This window comes from Lampris incognitus, chromosome 10 (assembly GCF_029633865.1).
Source record: "Lampris incognitus isolate fLamInc1 chromosome 10, fLamInc1.hap2, whole genome shotgun sequence".
Lineage (NCBI taxonomy): Eukaryota > Metazoa > Chordata > Actinopteri > Lampriformes > Lampridae > Lampris > Lampris incognitus.
Genome location: NC_079220.1, coordinates 40,668,914 through 40,692,308, shown reverse-complemented (window position 1 = coordinate 40,692,308; position 23,395 = coordinate 40,668,914).

Genomic DNA, 23,395 nt, shown 5'->3' with positions numbered 1-23,395 from the left:
ATCTTTTTATGGCTTTAAACGCGTTTTCTCCTCGAGAGAAACATGATTTCACTAAAAACGTTTATAGTTTAAACATGCCTGTTGTACATGTGTGCAAACACTCAGAGCCTTGAGATAGGGGTTTCACCAATGTGTTTTTTGCTGAGAAACCTTCTATTTCAAGGTTCTGTGCGTTTTCAGACAAGTACAATATGTATGTATAGTGTTTCTGATGAAATCCCTCCTTTTAATGCATTTTCTCACAGAAAACGAGTCTCTCGCCATGGGAACATGGCTTTTTTGAAAAAGCATATTCTGCTCGAGAAATCGTGTTTTAAACAATAAAAACGACTCCCGGCCTTATTTAGTTCACATTTTTACTTTTGGTAACCTAGCACGTATTCATAACGCACTAAACCTTTTTATCGCGTTAAACGCCCTTTCTCGACAAGAAAAGCACAATTTCATCAAAAACAAACAAAACAAGAAAAATGAATCTATTCAACAAGTCTGCAACACATCCTTAAGAGTTACATGATTTCACCCAATGTCAATGTGTAATTTCTCCAGTTCTGATCATTTTTTAGGTTGTTGGTAGCTTGGTCAATGCCAAAACACAGTGAAATCTTTTTATGGCTTTAAACGCGTTTTCTCCTCGAGAGAAACATGATTTCACTAAAAACGTTATAGTTAAAACATGCCTGTTGTACATGTGTGCAAACACTCAGAGCCTTGAGATAGGGGTTTCACCAATGTGTTTTTTGGTGAGAAACCTTCTATTTCAACGTTCTGTGCGTTTTCTGACACGTACAATATGTATTTTAAGTGTTTCTGAGGAAATCCCTCCTTTTAAAGCGTTTTGTCACAGAAAAAGATTTTCTCGCCATGGGAAAATGGCTTTTTTGAAAAAGCATATTCTGGTCGAGAAATCGTGTTTTAAACAATAAAAACGACTCCCGGCCTTATTTAGTTCACATTTTTAGTTTTGGTAACCTAGCACGTATTCATAACGCACTAAACCTTTTTATCGCGTTAAACGCCTTTTCTCGACAAGAAAAGCACAATTTCATCAAAAACAAACAAAACAAGAAAAATGAATCTATTCAACAAGTCTGCAACACATCCTTAAGAGTTACATGATTTCACCCAATGTCAATGTGTAATTTCTCCAGTTCTGATCATTTTTTAGGTTGTTGGTAGCTTGGTCAATGCCAAAACACAGTGAAATCTTTTTATGGCTTTAAACGCGTTTTCTCCTCGAGAGAAACATGATTTCACTAAAAACGTTATAGTTAAAACATGCCTGTTGTACATGTGTGCAAACACTCAGAGCCTTGAGATAGGGGTTTCACCAATGTGTTTTTTGGTGAGAAACCTTCTATTTCAACGTTCTGTGCGTTTTCTGACACGTACAATATGTATTTTAAGTGTTTCTGAGGAAATCCCTCCTTTTAAAGCGTTTTGTCACAGAAAAAGATTTTCTCGCCATGGGAAAATGGCTTTTTTGAAAAAGCATATTCTGGTCGAGAAATCGTGTTTTAAACAATAAAAACGACTCCCGGCCTTATTTAGTTCACATTTTTAGTTTTGGTAACCTAGCACGTATTCATAACGCACTAAACCTTTTTATCGCGTTAAACGCCTTTTCTCGACAAGAAAAGCACAATTTCATCAAAAACAAACAAAACAAGAAAAATGAATCTATTCAACAAGTCTGCAACACATCCTTAAGAGTTACATGATTTCACCCAATGTCAATGTGTAATTTCTCCAGTTCTGATCATTTTTTAGGTTGTTGGTAGCTTGGTCAATGCCAAAACACAGTGAAATCTTTTTATGGCTTTAAACGCGTTTTCTCCTCGAGAGAAACATGATTTCACTAAAAACGTTATAGTTAAAACATGCCTGTTGTACATGTGTGCAAACACTCAGAGCCTTGAGATAGGGGTTTCACCAATGTGTTTTTTGGTGAGAAACCTTCTCTTTCAACGTTCTGTGCGTTTTCTGACACGTACAATATGTATTTTAAGTGTTTCTGAGGAAATCCCTCCTTTTAAAGCATTTTGTCACAGAAAATGATTTTCTCGCCATGGGAAAATGGCTTTTTTGAAAAAGCATATTCTGGTCGAGAAATCGTGTTTTAAACAATAAAAACGACTCCCGGCCTTATTTAGTTCACATTTTTAGTTTTGGTAACCTAGCACGTATTCATAACGCACTAAACCTTTTTATCGCGTTAAACGCCTTTTCTCGAAAAGAAAAGCACAATTTCCTCAAAAACAAACAAAACAAGAAAAATTAATCTATTCAACAAGTCTGCAACACATCCTTAAGAGTTACATGATTTCACCCAATGTCAATGTGTAATTTCTCCAGTTCTGATCATTTTTTAGGTTGTTGGTAGCTTGGTCAATGCCAAAACACAGTGAAATCTTTTTATGGCTTTAAACGCGTTTTCTCCTCGAGAGAAACATGATTTCACTAAAAACGTTTATAGTTTAAACATGCCTGTTGTACATGTGTGCAAACACTCAGAGCCTTGACATAGGGGTTTCACCAATGTGTTTTTTGGTGAGAAACCTTCTATTTCAAGGTTCTGTGCGTTTTCAGACAAGTACAATATGTATGTATAGTGTTTCTGATGAAATCCCTCCTTTTAATGCATTTTCTCACAGAAAACGAGTCTCTCGCCATGGGAACATGGCTTTTTGAAAAAGCATATTCTGCTCGAGAAATCGTGTTTTAAACAATAAAAACGACTCCCGGCCTTATTTAGTTCACATTTTTACTTTTGGTAACCTAGCACGTATTCATAACGCACTAAACCTTTTTATCGCGTTAAACGCCCTTTCTCGACAAGAAAAGCACAATTTCATCAAAAACAAACAAAACAAGAAAAATGAATCTATTCAACAAGTCTGCAACACATCCTTAAGAGTTACATGATTTCACCCAATGTCAATGTGTAATTTCTCCAGTTCTGATCATTTTTTAGGTTGTTGGTAGCTTGGTCAATGCCAAAACACAGTGAAATCTTTTTATGGCTTTAAACGCGTTTTCTCCTCGAGAGAAACATGATTTCACTAAAAACGTTATAGTTAAAACATGCCTGTTGTACATGTGTGCAAACACTCAGAGCCTTGAGATAGGGGTTTCACCAATGTGTTTTTTGGTGAGAAACCTTCTCTTTCAACGTTCTGTGCGTTTTCTGACACGTACAATATGTATTTTAAGTGTTTCTGAGGAAATCCCTCCTTTTAAAGCATTTTGTCACAGAAAAAGATTTTCTCGCCATGGGAAAATGGCTTTTTTGAAAAAGCATATTCTGCTCGAGAAATCGTGTTTTAAACAATAAAAACGACTCCCGGCCTTATTTAGTTCACATTTTTAGTTTTGGTAACCTAGCACGTATTCATAACGCACTAAACCTTTTTATCGCGTGAAACGCCTTTTCTCGACAAGAAAAGCACAATTTCCTCAAAAACAAACAAAACAAGAAAAATGAATCTATTCAACAAGTCTGCAACACATCCTTAAGAGTTACATGATTTCACCCAATGTCAATGTGTAATTTCTCCAGTTCTGATCATTTTTTAGGTTGTTGGTAGCTTGGTCAATGCCAAAACACAGTGAAATCTTTTTATGGCTTTAAACGCGTTTTCTCCTCGAGAGAAACATGATTTCACTAAAAACGTTATAGTTAAAACATGCCTGTTGTACATGTGTGCAAACACTCAGAGCCTTGAGATAGGGGTTTCACCAATGTGTTTTTTGGTGAGAAACCTTCTCTTTCAACGTTCTGTGCGTTTTCTGACACGTACAATATGTATTTTAAGTGTTTCTGAGGAAATCCCTCCTTTTAAAGCATTTTGTCACAGAAAAAGATTTTCTCGCCATGGGAAAATGGCTTTTTTGAAAAAGCATATTCTGCTCGAGAAATCGTGTTTTAAACAATAAAAACGACTCCCGGCCTTATTTAGTTCACATTTTTAGTTTTGGTAACCTAGCACGTATTCATAACGCACTAAACCTTTTTATCGCGTTAAACGCCTTTTCTCGAAAAGAAAAGCACAATTTCCTCAAAAACAAACAAAACAAGAAAAATTAATCTATTCAACAAGTCTGCAACACATCCTTAAGAGTTACATGATTTCACCCAATGTCAATGTGTAATTTCTCCAGTTCTGATCATTTTTTAGGTTGTTGGTAGCTTGGTCAATGCCAAAACACAGTGAAATCTTTTTATGGCTTTAAACGCGTTTTCTCCTCGAGAGAAACATGATTTCACTAAAAACGTTTATAGTTTAAACATGCCTGTTGTACATGTGTGCAAACACTCAGAGCCTTGAGATAGGGGTTTCACCAATGTGTTTTTTGGTGAGAAACCTTCTATTTCAAGGTTCTGTGCGTTTTCAGACAAGTACAATATGTATGTATAGTGTTTCTGATGAAATCCCTCCTTTTAATGCATTTTCTCACAGAAAACGAGTCTCTCGCCATGGGAACATGGCTTTTTTGAAAAAGCATATTCTGCTCGAGAAATCGTGTTTTAAACAATAAAAACGACTCCCGGCCTTATTTAGTTCACATTTTTACTTTTGGTAACCTAGCACGTATTCATAACGCACTAAACCTTTTTATCGCGTTAAACGCCCTTTCTCGACAAGAAAAGCACAATTTCATCAAAAACAAACAAAACAAGAAATATGAATCTATTCAACAAGTCTGCAACACATCCTTAAGAGTTACATGATTTCACCCAATGTCAATGTGTAATTTCTCCAGTTCTGATCATTTTTTAGGTTGTTGGTAGCTTGGTCAATGCCAAAACACAGTGAAATCTTTTTATGGCTTTAAACGCGTTTTCTCCTCGAGAGAAACATGATTTCACTAAAAACGTTATAGTTAAAACATGCCTGTTGTACATGTGTGCAAACACTCAGAGCCTTGAGATAGGGGTTTCACCAATGTGTTTTTTGGTGAGAAACCTTCTATTTCAACGTTCTGTGCGTTTTCTGACACGTACAATATGTATTTTAAGTGTTTCTGAGGAAATCCCTCCTTTTAAAGCGTTTTGTCACAGAAAAAGATTTTCTCGCCATGGGAAAATGGCTTTTTTGAAAAAGCATATTCTGGTCGAGAAATCGTGTTTTAAACAATAAAAACGACTCCCGGCCTTATTTAGTTCACATTTTTACTTTTGGTAACCTAGCACGTATTCATAACGCACTAAACCTTTTTATCGCGTTAAACGCCTTTTCTCGACAAGAAAAGCACAATTTCATCAAAAACAAACAAAACAAGAAAAATGAATCTATTCAACAAGTCTGCAACACATCCTTAAGAGTTACATGATTTCACCCAATGTCAATGTGTAATTTCTCCAGTTCTGATCATTTTTTAGGTTGTTGGTAGCTTGGTCAATGCCAAAACACAGTGAAATCTTTTTGTGGCTTTAAACGCGTTTTCTCCTCGAGAGAAACATGATTTCACTAAAAACGTTATAGTTAAAACATGCCTGTTGTACATGTGTGCAAACACTCAGAGCCTTGAGATAGGGGTTTCACCAATGTGTTTTTTGGTGAGAAACCTTCTATTTCAACGTTCTGTGCGTTTTCTGACACGTACAATATGTATTTTAAGTGTTTCTGATGAAATCCCTCCTTTTAAAGCGTTTTGTCACAGAAAAAGATTTTCTCGCCATGGGAAAATGGCTTTTTTGAAAAAGCATATTCTGGTCGAGAAATCGTGTTTTAAACAATAAAAACGACTCCCGGCCTTATTTAGTTCACATTTTTAGTTTTGGTAACCTAGCACGTATTCATAACGCACTAAACCTTTTTATCGCGTTAAACGTCTTTTCTCGACAAGAAAAGCACAATTTCCTCAAAAACAAACAAAACAAGAAAAATGAATCTATTCAACAAGTCTGCAACACATCCTTAAGAGTTACATGATTTCACCCAATGTCAATGTGTAATTTCTCCAGTTCTGATCATTTTTTAGGTTCTTGGTAGCTTGGTCAATGCCAAAACACAGTGAAATCTTTTTATGGCTTTAAACGCGTTTTCTCCTCGAGAGAAACATGATTTCACTAAAAACGTTATAGTTAAAACATGCCTGTTGTACATGTGTGCAAACACTCAGAGCCTTGAGATAGGGGTTTCACCAATGTGTTTTTTGGTGAGAAACCTTCTCTTTCAACGTTCTGTGCGTTTTCTGACACGTACAATATGTATTTTAAGTGTTTCTGAGGAAATCCCTCCTTTTAAAGCATTTTGTCACAGAAAAAGATTTTCTCGCCATGGGAAAATGGCTTTTTTGAAAAAGCATATTCTGCTCGAGAAATCGTGTTTTAAACAATAAAAACGACTCCCGGCCTTATTTAGTTCACATTTTTAGTTTTGGTAACCTAGCACGTATTCATAACGCACTAAACCTTTTTATCGCGTTAAACGCCTTTTCTCGACAAGAAAAGCACAATTTCATCAAAAACAAACAAAACAAGAAAAATGAATCTATTCAACAAGTCTGCAACACATCCTTAAGAGTTACATGATTTCACCCAATGTCAATGTGTAATTTCTCCAGTTCTGATCATTTTTTAGGTTGTTGGTAGCTTGGTCAATGCCAAAACACAGTGAAATCTTTTTATGGCTTTAAACGCGTTTTCTCCTCGAGAGAAACATGATTTCACTAAAAACGTTATAGTTAAAACATGCCTGTTGTACATGTGTGCAAACACTCAGAGCCTTGAGATAGGGGTTTCACCAATGTGTTTTTTGCTGAGAAACCTTCTATTTCAAGGTTCTGTGCGTTTTCAGACAAGTACAATATGTATGTATAGTGTTTCTGATGAAATCCCTCCTTTTAATGCATTTTCTCACAGAAAACGAGTCTCTCGCCATGGGAACATGGCTTTTTTGAAAAAGCATATTCTGCTCGAGAAATCGTGTTTTAAACAATAAAAACGACTCCCGGCCTTATTTAGTTCACATTTTTACTTTTGGTAACCTAGCACGTATTCATAACGCACTAAACCTTTTTATCGCGTTAAACGCCCTTTCTCGACAAGAAAAGCACAATTTCATCAAAAACAAACAAAACAAGAAATATGAATCTATTCAACAAGTCTGCAACACATCCTTAAGAGTTACATGATTTCACCCAATGTCAATGTGTAATTTCTCCAGTTCTGATCATTTTTTAGGTTGTTGGTAGCTTGGTCAATGCCAAAACACAGTGAAATCTTTTTATGGCTTTAAACGCGTTTTCTCCTCGAGAGAAACATGATTTCACTAAAAACGTTATAGTTAAAACATGCCTGTTGTACATGTGTGCAAACACTCAGAGCCTTGAGATAGGGGTTTCACCAATGTGTTTTTTGGTGAGAAACCTTCTATTTCAACGTTCTGTGCGTTTTCTGACACGTACAATATGTATTTTAAGTGTTTCTGAGGAAATCCCTCCTTTTAAAGCGTTTTGTCACAGAAAAAGATTTTCTCGCCATGGGAAAATGGCTTTTTTGAAAAAGCATATTCTGGTCGAGAAATCGTGTTTTAAACAATAAAAACGACTCCCGGCCTTATTTAGTTCACATTTTTACTTTTGGTAACCTAGCACGTATTCATAACGCACTAAACCTTTTTATCGCGTTAAACGCCTTTTCTCGACAAGAAAAGCACAATTTCATCAAAAACAAACAAAACAAGAAAAATGAATCTATTCAACAAGTCTGCAACACATCCTTAAGAGTTACATGATTTCACCCAATGTCAATGTGTAATTTCTCCAGTTCTGATCATTTTTTAGGTTGTTGGTAGCTTGGTCAATGCCAAAACACAGTGAAATCTTTTTATGGCTTTAAACGCGTTTTCTCCTCGAGAGAAACATGATTTCACTAAAAACGTTATAGTTAAAACATGCCTGTTGTACATGTGTGCAAACACTCAGAGCCTTGAGATAGGGGTTTCACCAATGTGTTTTTTGGTGAGAAACCTTCTATTTCAACGTTCTGTGCGTTTTCTGACACGTACAATATGTATTTTAAGTGTTTCTGATGAAATCCCTCCTTTTAAAGCATTTTGTCACAGAAAATGATTTTCTCGCCATGGGAAAATGGCTTTTTTGAAAAAGCATATTCTGGTCGAGAAATCGTGTTTTAAACAATAAAAACGACTCCCGGCCTTATTTAGTTCACATTTTTAGTTTTGGTAACCTAGCACGTATTCATAACGCACTAAACCTTTTTATCGTGTTAAACGCCTTTTCTCGACAAGAAAAGCACAATTTCCTCAAAAACAAACAAAACAAGAAAAATTAATCTATTCAACAAGTCTGCAACACATCCTTAAGAGTTACATGATTTCACCCAATGTCAATGTGTAATTTCTCCAGTTCTGATCATTTTTTAGGTTGTTGGTAGCTTGGTCAATGCCAAAACACAGTGAAATCTTTTTATGGCTTTAAACGCGTTTTCTCCTCGAGAGAAACATGATTTCACTAAAAACGTTTATAGTTTAAACATGCCTGTTGTACATGTGTGCAAACACTCAGAGCCTTGAGATAGGGGTTTCACCAATGTGTTTTTTGGTGAGAAACCTTCTATTTCAAGGTTCTGTGCGTTTTCAGACAAGTACAATATGTATGTATAGTGTTTCTGATGAAATCCCTCCTTTTAATGCATTTTCTCACAGAAAACGAGTCTCTCGCCATGGGAACATGGCTTTTTTGAAAAAGCATATTCTGGTCGAGAAATCGTGTTTTAAACAATAAAAACGACTCCCGGCCTTATTTAGTTCACATTTTTACTTTTGGTAACCTAGCACGTATTCATAACGCACTAAACCTTTTTATCGCGTTAAACGCCTTTTCTCGACAAGAAAAGCACAATTTCATCAAAAACAAACAAAACAAGAAAAATGAATCTATTCAACAAGTCTGCAACACATCCTTAAGAGTTACATGATTTCACCCAATGTCAATGTGTAATTTCTCCAGTTCTGATCATTGTTTAGGTTGTTGGTAGCTTGGTCAATGCCAAAACACAGTGAAATCTTTTTATGGCTTTAAACGCGTTTTCTCCTCGAGAGAAACATGATTTCACTAAAAACGTTATAGTTAAAACATGCCTGTTGTACATGTGTGCAAACACTCAGAGCCTTGAGATAGGGGTTTCACCAATGTGTTTTTTGGTGAGAAACCTTCTATTTCAACGTTCTGTGCGTTTTCTGACACGTACAATATGTATTTTAAGTGTTTCTGAGGAAATCCCTCCTTTTAAAGCATTTTGTCACAGAAAATGATTTTCTCGCCATGGGAAAATGGCTTTTTTGAAAAAGCATATTCTGCTCGAGAAATCGTGTTTTAAACAATAAAAACGACTCCCGGCCTTATTTAGTTCACATTTTTACTTTTGGTAACCTAGCACGTATTCATAATGCACTAAACCTTTTTATCGCGTTAAACGCCTTTTCTCGACAAGAAAAGCACAATTTCATCAAAAACAAACAAAACAAGAAAAATGAATCTATTCAACAAGTCTGCAACACATCCTTAAGAGTTACATGATTTCACCCAATGTCAATGTGTAATTTCTCCAGTTCTGATCATTGTTTAGGTTCTTGGTAGCTTGGTCCAATTACAAACACAGTGAAATCTTTTTATGGCTTTAAACGCGTTTTCTCCTCGAGAGAAACATGATTTCACTAAAAACGTTTATAGTTTAAACATGCCTGTTGTACATGTGTGCAAACACTCAGAGCCTTGAGATAGGGGTTTCACCAATGTGTTTTTTGGTGAGAAACCTTCTATTTCAACGTTCTGTGCGTTTTCTGACACGTACAATATGTATTTTAAGTGTTTCTGAGGAAATCCCTCCTTTTAAAGCATTTTGTCACAGAAAAAGATTTTCTCGCCATGGGAAAATGGCTTTTTTGAAAAAGCATATTCTGGTCGAGAAATCGTGTTTTAAACAATAAAAACGACTCCCGGCCTTATTTAGTTCACATTTTTACTTTTGGTAACCTAGCACGTATTCATAACGCACTAAACCTTTTTATCGCGTTAAACGCCTTTTCTCGACAAGAAAAGCACAATTTCATCAAAAACAAACAAAACAAGAAAAATGAATCTATTCAACAAGTCTGCAACACATCCTTAAGAGTTACATGATTTCACCCAATGTCAATGTGTAATTTCTCCAGTTCTGATCATTTTTTAGGTTGTTGGTAGCTTGGTCAATGCCAAAACACAGTGAAATCTTTTTATGGCTTTAAACGCGTTTTCTCCTCGAGAGAAACATGATTTCACTAAAAACGTTATAGTTAAAACATGCCTGTTGTACATGTGTGCAAACACTCAGAGCCTTGAGATAGGGGTTTCACCAATGTGTTTTTTGGTGAGAAACCTTCTATTTCAACGTTCTGTGCGTTTTCTGACACGTACAATATGTATTTTAAGTGTTTCTGAGGAAATCCCTCCTTTTAAAGCATTTTGTCACAGAAAAAGATTTTCTCGCCATGGGAAAATGGCTTTTTTGAAAAAGCATATTCTGGTCGAGAAATCGTGTTTTAAACAATAAAAACGACTCCCGGCCTTATTTAGTTCACATTTTTACTTTTGGTAACCTAGCACGTATTCATAACGCACTAAACCTTTTTATCGCGTTAAACGCCTTTTCTCGACAAGAAAAGCACAATTTCATCAAAAACAAACAAAACAAGAAAAATGAATCTATTCAACAAGTCTGCAACACATCCTTAAGAGTTACATGATTTCACCCAATGTCAATGTGTAATTTCTCCAGTTCTGATCATTGTTTAGGTTCTTGGTAGCTTGGTCCAATTCCAAACACAGTGAATCCTTTTTATGGCTTTAAACGCATTTTCTCCTCGAGAGAAACATGATTTCACTAAAAACGTTATAGTTAAAACATGCCTGTTGTACAAGTCTGCAAACATTCAGAGCCTTAAAATAGGGGTTTCACCAATGTGTTTTTTGGTGAGAAACCTTCTATTTCAAGGTTCTGTGCGTTTTCAAACACGTACAATATGTATTTTAAGTGTTTCTGATGAAATCCCTCCTTTTAAAGCATTTTGTCACAGAAAATGATTTTCTCGCCATGGGAAAATGGCTTTTTTGAAAAAGCATATTCTGGTCGAGAAATCGTGTTTTAAACAATAAAAACGACTCCCGGCCTTATTTAGTTCACATTTTTAGTTTTGGTAACCTAGCACGTATTCATAACGCACTAAACCTTTTTATCGCGTTAAACGCCTTTTCTCGACAAGAAAAGCACAATTTCCTCAAAAACAAACAAAACAAGAAAAATTAATCTATTCAACAAGTCTGCAACACATCCTTAAGAGTTACATGATTTCACCCAATGTCAATGTGTAATTTCTCCAGTTCTGATCATTTTTTAGGTTGTTGGTAGCTTGGTCAATGCCAAAACACAGTGAAATCTTTTTATGGCTTTAAACGCGTTTTCTCCTCGAGAGAAACATGATTTCACTAAAAACGTTTATAGTTTAAACATGCCTGTTGTACATGTGTGCAAACACTCAGAGCCTTGAGATAGGGGTTTCACCAATGTGTTTTTTGGTGAGAAACCTTCTATTTCAAGGTTCTGGGCGTTTTCAGACAAGTACAATATGTATGTATAGTGTTTCTGATGAAATCCCTCCTTTTAATGCATTTTCTCACAGAAAACGAGTCTCTCGCCATGGGAACATGGCTTTTTTGAAAAAGCATATTCTGCTCGAGAAATCGTGTTTTAAACAATAAAAACGACTCCCGGCCTTATTTAGTTCACATTTTTACTTTTGGTAACCTAGCACGTATTCATAACGCACTAAACCTTTTTATCGCGTTAAACGCCTTTTCTCGACAAGAAAAGCACAATTTCATCAAAAACAAACAAAACAAGAAAAATGAATCTATTCAACAAGTCTGCAACACATCCTTAAGAGTTACATGATTTCACCCAATGTCAATGTGTAATTTCTCCAGTTCTGATCATTTTTTAGGTTGTTGGTAGCTTGGTCAATGCCAAAACACAGTGAAATCTTTTTATGGCTTTAAACGCGTTTTCTCCTCGAGAGAAACATGATTTCACTAAAAACGTTATAGTTAAAACATGCCTGTTGTACATGTGTGCAAACACTCAGAGCCTTGAGATATGGGTTTCACCAATGTGTTTTTTGGTGAGAAACCCTCTATTTCAACGTTCTGTGCGTTTTCTGACACGTACAATATGTATTTTAAGTGTTTCTGAGGAAATCCCTCCTTTTAAAGCATTTTGTCACAGAAAATGATTTTCTCGCCATGGGAAAATGGCTTTTTTGAAAAAGCATATTCTGGTCGAGAAATCGTGTTTTAAACAATAAAAACGACTCCCGGCCTTATTTAGTTCACATTTTTACTTTTGGTAACCTAGCACGTATTCATAACGCACTAAACCTTTTTATCGCGTTAAACGCCTTTTCTCGACAAGAAAAGCACAATTTCATCAAAAACAAACAAAACAAGAAAAATGAATCTATTCAACAAGTCTGCAACACATCCTTAAGAGTTACATGATTTCATCCAATGTCAATGTGTAATTTCTCCAGTTCTGATCAATGTTTAGGTTCTTGGTAGCTTGGTCCAATTCCAAACACAGTGAATCCTTTTTATGGCTTTAAACGCATTTTCTCATCGAGAGAAACATGATTTCACTAAAAACGTTATAGTTAAAACATGCCTGTTGTACAAGTCTGCAAACATTCAGAGCCTTAAAATAGGGGTTTCACCAATGTGTTTTTTGGTGAGAAACCTTCTCTTTCAACGTTCTGTGCGTTTTCTGACACGTACAATATGTATTTTAAGTGTTTCTGAGGAAATCCCTCCTTTTAAAGCATTTTGTCACAGAAAATGATTTTCTCGCCATGGGAAAATGGCTTTTTTGAAAAAGCATATTCTGGTCGAGAAATCGTGTTTTAAACAATAAAAACGACTCCCGGCCTTATTTAGTTCACATTTTTACTTTTGGTAACCTAGCACGTATTCATAACGCACTAAACCTTTTTATCGCGTTAAACGCCTTTTCTCGACAAGAAAAGCACAATTTCATCAAAAACAAACAAAACAAGAAAAATGAATCTATTCAACAAGTCTGCAACACATCCTTAAGAGTTACATGATTTCACCCAATGTCAATGTGTAATTTCTCCAGTTCTGATCATTGTTTAGGTTCTTGGTAGCTTGGTCCAATTACAAACACAGTGAAATCTTTTTATGGCTTTAAACGCGTTTTCTCCTCGAGAGAAACATGATTTCACTAAAAACGTTTATAGTTTAAACATGCCTGTTGTACATGTGTGCAAACACTCAGAGCCTTGAGATAGGGGTTTCACCAATGTGTTTTTTGGTGAGAAACCTTCTATTTCAACGTTCTGTGCGTTTTCTGACACGTACAATATGTATTTTAAGTGTTTCTGAGGAAATCCCTCCTTTTAAAGCGTTTTGTCACAGAAAAAGATTTTCTCGCCATGGGAAAATGGCTTTTTTGAAAAAGCATATTCTGGTCGAGAAATCGTGTTTTAAACAATAAAAACGACTCCCGGCCTTATTTAGTTCACATTTTTACTTTTGGTAACCTAGCACGTATTCATAACGCACTAAACCTTTTTATCGCGTTAAACGCCTTTTCTCGACAAGAAAAGCACAATTTCATCAAAAACAAACAAAACAAGAAAAATGAATCTATTCAACAAGTCTGCAACACATCCTTAAGAGTTACATGATTTCACCCAATGTCAATGTGTAATTTCTCCAGTTCTGATCATTTTTTAGGTTGTTGGTAGCTTGGTCAATGCCAAAACACAGTGAAATCTTTTTATGGCTTTAAACGCGTTTTCTCCTCGAGAGAAACATGATTTCACTAAAAACGTTATAGTTAAAACATGCCTGTTGTACATGTGTGCAAACACTCAGAGCCTTGAGATAGGGGTTTCACCAATGTGTTTTTTGGTGAGAAACCTTCTATTTCAACGTTCTGTGCGTTTTCTGACACGTACAATATGTATTTTAAGTGTTTCTGAGGAAATCCCTCCTTTTAAAGCATTTTGTCACAGAAAATGATTTTCTCGCCATGGGAAAATGGCTTTTTTGAAAAAGCATATTCTGCTCGAGAAATCGTGTTTTAAACAATAAAAACGACTCCCGGCCTTATTTAGTTCACATTTTTACTTTTGGTAACCTAGCACGTATTCATAACGCACTAAACCTTTTTATCGCGTTAAACGCCTTTTCTCGACAAGAAAAGCACAATTTCATCAAAAACAAACAAAACAAGAAAAATGAATCTATTCAACAAGTCTGCAACACATCCTTAAGAGTTACATGATTTCACCCAATGTCAATGTGTAATTTCTCCAGTTCTGATCATTGTTTAGGTTCTTGGTAGCTTGGTCCAATTCCAAACACAGTGAATCCTTTTTATGGCTTTAAACGCATTTTCTCCTCGAGAGAAACATGATTTCACTAAAAACGTTATAGTTAAAACATGCCTGTTGTACAAGTCTGCAAACATTCAGAGCCTTAAAATAGGGGTTTCACCAATGTGTTTTTTGGTGAGAAACCTTCTATTTCAAGGTTCTGTGCGTTTTCAAACACGTACAATATGTATTTTAAGTGTTTCTGATGAAATCCCTCCTTTTAAAGCATTTTGTCACAGAAAATGATTTTCTCGCCATGGGAAAATGGCTTTTTTGAAAAAGCATATTCTGGTCGAGAAATCGTGTTTTAAACAATAAAAACGACTCCCGGCCTTATTTAGTTCACATTTTTACTTTTGGTAACCTAGCACGTATTCATAACGCACTAAACCTTTTTATCGCGTTAAACGCCTTTTCTCGACAAGAAAAGCACAATTTCCTCAAAAACAAACAAAACAAGAAAAATTAATCTATTCAACAAGTCTGCAACACATCCTTAAGAGTTACATGATTTCACCCAATGTCAATGTGTAATTTCTCCAGTTCTGATCATTTTTTAGGTTGTTGGTAGCTTGGTCAATGCCAAAACACAGTGAAATCTTTTTATGGCTTTAAACGCGTTTTCTCCTCGAGAGAAACATGATTTCACTAAAAACGTTTATAGTTTAAACATGCCTGTTGTACATGTGTGCAAACACTCAGAGCCTTGAGATAGGGGTTTCACCAATGTGTTTTTTGGTGAGAAACCTTCTATTTCAAGGTTCTGTGCGTTTTCAGACAAGTACAATATGTATGTATAGTGTTTCTGATGAAATCCCTCCTTTTAATGCATTTTCTCACAGAAAACGAGTCTCTCGCCATGGGAACATGGCTTTTTTGAAAAAGCATATTCTGCTCGAGAAATCGTGTTTTAAACAATAAAAACGACTCCCGGCCTTATTTAGTTCACATTTTTACTTTTGGTAACCTAGCACGTATTCATAACGCACTAAACCTTTTTATCGCGTTAAACGCCTTTTCTCGACAAGAAAAGCACAATTTCATCAAAAACAAACAAAACAAGAAAAATGAATCTATTCAACAAGTCTGCAACACATCCTTAAGAGTTACATGATTTCACCCAATGTCAATGTGTAATTTCTCCAGTTCTGATCATTTTTTAGGTTGTTGGTAGCTTGGTCAATGCCAAAACACAGTGAAATCTTTTTATGGCTTTAAACGCGTTTTCTCCTCGAGAGAAACATGATTTCACTAAAAACGTTATAGTTAAAACATGCCTGTTGTACATGTGTGCAAACACTCAGAGCCTTGAGATAGGGGTTTCACCAATGTGTTTTTTGGTGAGAAACCCTCTATTTCAACGTTCTGTGCGTTTTCTGACACGTACAATATGTATTTTAAGTGTTTCTGAGGAAATCCCTCCTTTTAAAGCATTTTGTCACAGAAAATGATTTTCTCGCCATGGGAAAATGGCTTTTTTGAAAAAGCATATTCTGGTCGAGAAATCGTGTTTTAAACAATAAAAACGACTCCCGGCCTTATTTAGTTCACATTTTTACTTTTGGTAACCTAGCACGTATTCATAACGCACTAAACCTTTTTATCGCGTTAAACGCCTTTTCTCGACAAGAAAAGCACAATTTCATCAAAAACAAACAAAACAAGAAAAATGAATCTATTCAACAAGTCTGCAACACATCCTTAAGAGTTACATGATTTCACCCAATGTCAATGTGTAATTTCTCCAGTTCTGATCAATGTTTAGGTTCTTGGTAGCTTGGTCCAATTCCAAACACAGTGAATCCTTTTTATGGCTTTAAACGCATTTTCTCCTCGAGAGAAACATGATTTCACTAAAAACGTTATAGTTAAAACATGCCTGTTGTACAAGTCTGCAAACATTCAGAGCCTTAAAATAGGGGTTTCACCAATGTGTTTTTTGGTGAGAAACCTTCTCTTTCAACGTTCTGTGCGTTTTCTGACACGTACAATATGTATTTTAAGTGTTTCTGAGGAAATCCCTCCTTTTAAAGCATTTTGTCACAGAAAAAGATTTTCTCGCCATGGGAAAATGGCTTTTTTGAAAAAGCATATTCTGGTCGAGAAATCGTGTTTTAAACAATAAAAACGACTCCCGGCCTTATTTAGTTCACATTTTTACTTTTGGTAACCTAGCACGTATTCATAACGCACTAAACCTTTTTATCGCGTTAAACGCCTTTTCTCGACAAGAAAAGCACAATTTCATCAAAAACAAACAAAACAAGAAAAATGAATCTATTCAACAAGTCTGCAACACATCCTTAAGAGTTACATGATTTCACCCAATGTCAATGTGTAATTTCTCCAGTTCTGATCATTGTTTAGGTTGTTGGTAGCTTGGTCCAATTCCAAACACAGTGAATCCTTTTTATGGCTTTAAACGCATTTTCTCCTCGAGAGAAACATGATTTCACTAAAAACGTTATAGTTAAAACATGCCTGTTGTACAAGTCTGCAAACATTCAGAGCCTTAAAATAGGGGTTTCACCAATGTGTTTTTTGGTGAGAAACCTTCTATTTCAAGGTTCTCTGCGTTTTCAGACACGTACAATATGTATTTTAAGTGTTTCTGATGAAATCCCTCCTTTTAAAGCATTTTGTCACAGAAAATGATTTTCTCGCCATGGGAAAGTGGCTTTTTTGAAAAAGCATATTCTGGTCGAGAAATCGTGTTTTAAACAATAAAAACGACTCCCGGCCTTATTTAGTTCACATTTTTAGTTTTGGTAACCTAGCACGCATTCATAACGCACTAAACCTTTTTATCGCGTTAAACGCCCTTTCTCGACAAGAAAAGCACAATTTCATCAAAAACAAACAAAACAAGAAAAATGAATCTATTCAACAAGTCTGCAACACATCCTTAAGTGTTACATGATTTCACCCAATGTCAATGTGTAATTTCTCCAGTTCTGATCATTGTTTAGGTTCTTGGTAGCTTGGTCCAATTCCAAACACAGTGAATCCTTTTTATGGCTTTAAACGCGTTTTCTCCTCGAGAGAAACATGATTTCACTAAAAACGTTATAGTTAAAACATGCCTGTTGTACAAGTCTGCAAACATTCAGAGCCTTAAAATAGGGGTTTCACCAATGTGTTTTTTGGTGAGAAACCTTCTATTTCAAGGTTCTGTGCGTTTTCAAACACGTACAATATGTATTTTAAGTGTTTCTGATGAAATCCCTCCTTTTAAAGCATTTTGTCACAGAAAATGATTTTCTCGCCATGGGAAAATGGCTTTTTTGAAAAAGCATATTCTGGTCGAGAAATCGTGTTTTAAACAATAAAAACGACTCCCGGCCTTATTTAGTTCACATTTTTAGTTTTGGTAACCTAGCACGTATTCATAACGCACTAAACCTTTTTATCGCGTTAAACGCCTTTTCTCGACAAGAAAAGCACAATTTCCTCAAAAACAAACAAAACAAGAAAAATTAATCTATTCAACAAGTCTGCAACACATCCTTAAGAGTTACATGATTTCACCCAATGTCAATGTGTAATTTCTCCAGTTCTGATCATTTTTTAGGTTGTTGGTAGCTTGGTCAATGCCAAAACACAGTGAAATCTTTTTATGGCTTTAAACGCGTTTTCTCCTCGAGAGAAACATGATTTCACTAAAAACGTTTATAGTTTAAACATGCCTGTTGTACATGTGTGCAAACACTCAGAGCCTTGAGATAGGGGTTTCACCAATGTGTTTTTTGGTGAGAAACCTTCTATTTCAAGGTTCTGTGCGTTTTCAGACAAGTACAATATGTATGTATAGTGTTTCTGATGAAATCCCTCCTTTTAATGCATTTTCTCACAGAAAACGAGTCTCTCGCCATGGGAACATGGCTTTTTTGAAAAAGCATATTCTGCTCGAGAAATCGTGTTTTAAACAATAAAAACGACTCCCGGCCTTATTTAGTTCACATTTTTACTTTTGGTAACCTAGCACGTATTCATAACGCACTAAACCTTTTTATCGCGTTAAACGCCTTTTCTCGACAAGAAAAGCACAATTTCATCAAAAACAAACAAAACAAGAAAAATGAATCTATTCAACAAGTCTGCAACACATCCTTAAGAGTTACATGATTTCACCCAATGTCAATGTGTAATTTCTCCAGTTCTGATCATTTTTTAGGTTGTTGGTAGCTTGGTCAATGCCAAAACACAGTGAAATCTTTTTATGGCTTTAAACGCGTTTTCTCCTCGAGAGAAACATGATTTCACTAAAAACGTTATAGTTAAAACATGCCTGTTGTACATGTGTGCAAACACTCAGAGCCTTGAGATAGGGGTTTCACCAATGTGTTTTTTGGTGAGAAACCCTCTATTTCAACGTTCTGTGCGTTTTCTGACACGTACAATATGTATTTTAAGTGTTTCTGAGGAAATCCCTCCTTTTAAAGCATTTTGTCACAGAAAATGATTTTCTCGCCATGGGAAAATGGCTTTTTTGAAAAAGCATATTCTGGTCGAGAAATCGTGTTTTAAACAATAAAAACGACTCCCGGCCTTATTTAGTTCACATTTTTACTTTTGGTAACCTAGCACGTATTCATAACGCACTAAACCTTTTTATCGCGTTAAACGCCTTTTCTCGACAAGAAAAGCACAATTTCATCAAAAACAAACAAAACAAGAAAAATGAATCTATTCAACAAGTCTGCAACACATCCTTAAGAGTTACATGATTTCACCCAATGTCAATGTGTAATTTCTCCAGTTCTGATCAATGTTTAGGTTCTTGGTAGCTTGGTCCAATTCCAAACACAGTGAATCCTTTTTATGGCTTTAAACGCATTTTCTCCTCGAGAGAAACATGATTTCACTAAAAACGTTATAGTTAAAACATGCCTGTTGTACAAGTCTGCAAACATTCAGAGCCTTAAAATAGGGGTTTCACCAATGTGTTTTTTGGTGAGAAACCTTCTCTTTCAACGTTCTGTGCGTTTTCTGACACGTACAATATGTATTTTAAGTGTTTCTGAGGAAATCCCTCCTTTTAAAGCATTTTGTCACAGAAAAAGATTTTCTCGCCATGGGAAAATGGCTTTTTTGAAAAAGCATATTCTGGTCGAGAAATCGTGTTTTAAACAATAAAAACGACTCCCGGCCTTATTTAGTTCACATTTTTACTTTTGGTAACCTAGCACGTATTCATAACGCACTAAACCTTTTTATCGCGTTAAACGCCTTTTCTCGACAAGAAAAGCACAATTTCATCAAAAACAAACAAAACAAGAAAAATGAATCTATTCAACAAGTCTGCAACACATCCTTAAGAGTTACATGATTTCACCCAATGTCAATGTGTAATTTCTCCAGTTCTGATCATTGTTTAGGTTGTTGGTAGCTTGGTCCAATTCCAAACACAGTGAATCCTTTTTATGGCTTTAAACGCATTTTCTCCTCGAGAGAAACATGATTTCACTAAAAACGTTATAGTTAAAACATGCCTGTTGTACAAGTCTGCAAACATTCAGAGCCTTAAAATAGGGGTTTCACCAATGTGTTTTTTGGTGAGAAACCTTCTATTTCAAGGTTCTCTGCGTTTTCAGACACGTACAATATGTATTTTAAGTGTTTCTGATGAAATCCCTCCTTTTAAAGCATTTTGTCACAGAAAATGATTTTCTCGCCATGGGAAAGTGGCTTTTTTGAAAAAGCATATTCTGGTCGAGAAATCGTGTTTTAAACAATAAAAACGACTCCCGGCCTTATTTAGTTCACATTTTTAGTTTTGGTAACCTAGCACGCATTCATAACGCACTAAACCTTTTTATCGCGTTAAACGCCCTTTCTCGACAAGAAAAGCACAATTTCATCAAAAACAAACAAAACAAGAAAAATGAATCTATTCAACAAGTCTGCAACACGTCCTTAAGAGTTACATGATTTCACCCAATGTCAATGTGTAATTTCTCCAGTTCTGATCATTTTTTAGGTTGTTGGTAGCTTGGTCAATGCCAAAACACAGTGAAATCTTTTTATGGCTTTAAACGCGTTTTCTCCTCGAGAGAAACATGATTTCACTAAAAACGTTATAGTTAAAACATGCCTGTTGTACATGTGTGCAAACACTCAGAGCCTTGAGATAGGGGTTTCACCAATGTGTTTTTTGGTGAGAAACCTTCTATTTCAAGGTTCTGTGCGTTTTCAGACACGTACAATATGTATTTTAAGTGTTTCTGATGAAATCCCTCCTTTTAAAGCATTTTGTCACAGAAAATGATTTTCTCGCCATGGGAAAATGGCTTTTTTGAAAAAGCATATTCTGGTCGAGAAATCGTGTTTTAAACAATAAAAACGACTCCCGGCCTTATTTAGTTCACATTTTTAGTTTTGGTAACCTAGCACGTATTCATAACGCACTAAACCTTTTTATCGCGTTAAACGCCCTTTCTCGACAAGAAAAGCACAATTTCATCAAAAACAAACAAAACAAGAAAAATGAATCTATTCAACAAGTCTGCAACACGTCCTTAAGAGTTACATGATTTCACCCAATGTCAATGTGTAATTTCTCCAGTTCTGATCATTTTTTAGGTTGTTGGTAGCTTGGTCAATGCCAAAACACAGTGAAATCTTTTTATGGCTTTAAACGCGTTTTCTCCTCGAGAGAAACATGATTTCACTAAAAACGTTTATAGTTTAAACATGCCTGTTGTACATGTGTGCAAACACTCAGAGCCTTGAGATAGGGGTTTCACCAATGTGTTTTTTGGTGAGAAACCTTCTATTTCAAGGTTCTGTGCGTTTTCAGACAAGTACAATATGTATGTATAGTGTTTCTGATGAAATCCCTCCTTTTAATGCATTTTCTCACAGAAAACGAGTCTCTCGCCATGGGAACAGGGCTTTTTTGAAAAAGCATATTCTGCTCGAGAAATCGTGTTTTAAACAATAAAAACGACTCCCGGCCTTATTTAGTTCACATTTTTACTTTTGGTAACCTAGCACGTATTCATAACGCACTAAACCTTTTTATCGCGTTAAACGCCTTTTCTCGACAAGAAAAGCACAATTTCATCAAAAACAAACAAAACAAGAAAAATGAATCTATTCAACAAGTCTGCAACACATCCTTAAGAGTTACATGATTTCACCCAATGTCAATGTGTAATTTCTCCAGTTCTGATCATTTTTTAGGTTGTTGGTAGCTTGGTCAATGCCAAAACACAGTGAAATCTTTTTATGGCTTTAAACGCGTTTTCTCCTCGAGAGAAACATGATTTCACTAAAAACGTTTATAGTTTAAACATGCCTGTTGTACATGTGTGCAAACACTCAGAGCCTTGAGATAGGGGTTTCACCAATGTGTTTTTTTGGTGAGAAACCTTCTATTTCAAGGTTCTGTGCGTTTTCAGACAAGTACAATATGTATGTATAGTGTTTCTGATGAAATCCCTCCTTTTAATGCATTTTCTCACAGAAAACGAGTCTCTCGCCATGGGAACATGGCTTTTTTGAAAAAGCATATTCTGCTCGAGAAATCGTGTTTTAAACAATAAAAACGACTCCCGGCCTTATTTAGTTCACATTTTTACTTTTGGTAACCTAGCACGTATTCATAACGCACTAAACCTTTTTATCGCGTTAAACGCCTTTTCTCGACAAGAAAAGCACAATTTCATCAAAAACAAACAAAACAAGAAAAATTAATCTATTCAACAAGTCTGCAACACATCCTTAAGAGTTACATGATTTCACCCAATGTCAATGTGTAATTTCTCCAGTTCTGATCATTTTTTAGGTTGTTGGTAGCTTGGTCAATGCCAAAACACAGTGAAATCTTTTTATGGCTTTAAACGCGTTTTCTCCTCGAGAGAAACATGATTTCACTAAAAACGTTTATAGTTTAAACATGCCTGTTGTACATGTGTGCAAACACTCAGAGCCTTGAGATAGGGGTTTCACCAATGTGTTTTTTGGTGAGAAACCTTCTATTTCAAGGTTCTGTGCGTTTTCAGACAAGTACAATATGTATGTATAGTGTTTCTGATGAAATCCCTCCTTTTAATGCATTTTCTCACAGAAAACGAGTCTCTCGCCATGGGAACATGGCTTTTTTGAAAAAGCATATTCTGCTCGAGAAATCGTGTTTTAAACAATAAAAACGACTCCCGGCCTTATTTAGTTCACATTTTTACTTTTGGTAACCTAGCACGTATTCATAACGCACTAAACCTTTTTATCGCGTTAAACGCCTTTTCTCGACAAGAAAAGCACAATTTCATCAAAAACAAACAAAACAAGAAAAATGAATCTATTCAACAAGTCTGCAACACATCCTTAAGAGTTACATGATTTCACCCAATGTCAATGTGTAATTTCTCCAGTTCTGATCATTTTTTAGGTTGTTGGTAGCTTGGTCAATGCCAAAACACAGTGAAATCTTTTTATGGCTTTAAACGCGTTTTCTCCTCGAGAGAAACATGATTTCACTAAAAACGTTATAGTTAAAACATGCCTGTTGTACATGTGTGCAAACACTCAGAGCCTTGAGATAGGGGTTTCACCAATGTGTTTTTTGGTGAGAAACCCTCTATTTCAACGTTCTGTGCGTTTTCTGACACGTACAATATGTATTTTAAGTGTTTCTGAGGAAATCCCTCCTTTTAAAGCATTTTGTCACAGAAAATGATTTTCTCGCCATGGGAAAATGGCTTTTTTGAAAAAGCATATTCTGGTCGAGAAATCGTGTTTTAAACAATAAAAACGACTCCCGGCCTTATTTAGTTCACATTTTTACTTTTGGTAACCTAGCACGTATTCATAACGCACTAAACCTTTTTATCGCGTTAAACGCCTTTTCTCGACAAGAAAAGCACAATTTCATCAAAAACAAACAAAACAAGAAAAATGAATCTATTCAACAAGTCTGCAACACATCCTTAAGA